Source organism: Tenrec ecaudatus, chromosome 1 (genome assembly GCF_050624435.1).
Source record: "Tenrec ecaudatus isolate mTenEca1 chromosome 1, mTenEca1.hap1, whole genome shotgun sequence".
Taxonomy (NCBI): Eukaryota; Metazoa; Chordata; class Mammalia; order Afrosoricida; family Tenrecidae; genus Tenrec; species Tenrec ecaudatus.
Genome location: NC_134530.1, coordinates 62,680,025 through 62,680,845, shown reverse-complemented (window position 1 = coordinate 62,680,845; position 821 = coordinate 62,680,025). Strand labels below are relative to the sequence as shown.

General features: G+C 43.0%; 1 pseudogene; it reads right to left on the bottom strand.

Moving 5' to 3' along the window:
* Positions 1–341: 341 nt before the first annotated feature.
* Positions 342–608, bottom strand: LOC142434554 (E3 ubiquitin-protein ligase RBX1 pseudogene; annotated as a pseudogene).
* Positions 609–821: the final 213 nt, after the last annotated feature.

Here is an 821-nt window from a genome sequence, read left to right as displayed (position 1 = left end):
GCTCTCGTGGCAAAATTTTAATAGTCCAAAGACTTATTTTTGGAAATTCCTTTTCTCAAGAACGTAAACAGTAAAGATACACATGGAGATCACAAGATATGTTTTTCTGAATCCAACTGGAATTTTATTTGACACAGAACACGATATGGTTGCATGAGCACGACAAACGGAAAAGACAAGGCAGCGAAGACATGGTTCTATCTAATTATAATCAAGTAACAGGAGGGCAAGGCAGTAAATGAATAACCAAACATTTAAGCTTGATAGAAGAATTCATTTTTGCGAATGCCCATACTTTGGAATTCCCACTCTCTGTTGTCCAATGGACACGCCTGCCGTGTTTAGAGCCAGCGAGAGATGCAGTGGAAATGAAAAGCATGGTTACAGACGCCCCAGGCAACGGTACACTCTTCCGCCGTGGCAGATGCCTGGTTACCTTGACCTTCTATGCAGAGATCCATAATGTGGTTCCTGCAGATGGCACAGTTATCAACCACAATATCCCAAGCCCAGGGGGCTACTGCGTTCCACTTTTTCACTTCAAAGCGCTTCTTGCCCGCACTGCTGTTGGTGCCGCTCGGGGTGTCCACATCCATCGCTGCCGCCATTTTGGAAACACCAATCACAAGATATTTTACACAGGAATCAAATTAACTTTATTTGTGGAAAGAGATGTTGGAGAAGCTTAATATCATCAGTCAGAACAAGGCCGGAAGATGACTGTAGAACTGATGACCAACTTCTAATTTCATACGCAAGCTCAAGCTGAGGCTGAAGAAAAGTAATACATGTTCATAAAGCCAAAGTATGGCCTTGTGTAT